This window comes from Haplochromis burtoni, unplaced genomic scaffold, assembly GCF_018398535.1.
Source record: "Haplochromis burtoni strain Fernald_Lab_line unplaced genomic scaffold, NCSU_Asbu1 Contig_2243, whole genome shotgun sequence".
In the NCBI taxonomy this organism is placed as follows: domain Eukaryota; kingdom Metazoa; phylum Chordata; class Actinopteri; order Cichliformes; family Cichlidae; genus Haplochromis; species Haplochromis burtoni.
This window is the reverse complement of record NW_024584604.1, coordinates 13,305-14,384: the sequence shown is the minus strand read 5'-3', so window position 1 is coordinate 14,384 and position 1,080 is coordinate 13,305.

Genomic DNA, 1,080 nt, shown 5'->3' with positions numbered 1-1,080 from the left:
TCAGTATTGCCTAGTAGTACAGAGGTGTGTGCTATTCAGATTTGACATTCATTACAAATGTACGTCAGCACTTTTTTGTGAGCACTTTGATTTTTGTTAAGGTTGATTTGACCATGTGACATGTATGTTTATTTACAGAATATTCTGTTTCTGCTTTTAATTCAAGTGAATAAACCTGAGTTGTAAAAACAAATTCATTTTGTCATTATTTTAATAATTAAATTAGTTTTCTGGTAATGAAAATTATGATTTAGTTGAACTCAAAATAATGATTTCAATGCAATGAAAATCTAGCTCAAGTGAATGACATTGTATTGAGTTGGACCAACCAAAACCTTTCACATCACATTAATGTACTTTTTTTCATTTTAGCAGTATTTACGAAATTGTGTTCTACTGACTCAATTTAATTGAATTGTCATGATGTATGTAGATTAGGTTGGACCAAAATAGATGTATTATGTGGAAAACCTGCCATCAGTCCAATTGAGTTCATCCAATGACTTATTTTTTTGAGTGTGATTATTTCTTCATTTGGAGCAGATTTTTTTTTTGTTTGTTTGTTTTGTTGTTTTGGGGGGGTACAAAGATTTTGTTAGCCAAGTGAGTAGGCCTATTTCAAAATTCAGTAGATTAAATTTTTGCTCTATGATGGATTTCATTTGGAACATATTCCATCCATCCAGTTCCGCTTATCATTTTCAGGGTCATGCTGGAGCCTATCCCAGCTGTCTTAGGGCAAGAAGTATACCCTGGGAGGGTTGCCAGTCTGTCACAGGGTTTTGAAACATATTTTATACATATATTTCTTGAAATGATTCTGTGGACAGATGAAACCAAGAATGACTTGCAGCAGAATGATGGGGAGAGAAGAGCATGAGTAACATTGGAAACAGAACACATACTTAAACAAGCTGTGAAGTTCCTGAAAGACTTTTAAATTGTATTGAAACAGGTACTACTTTATTAACAACCCATATGGAAAAGATATATATAAATCTTATAAAGTTTGTATCTGTCTTGTGTGAAACTTGTATGAAAAGCATATAAGTGTGAAAACAGATATAAGATCCCTTGAAA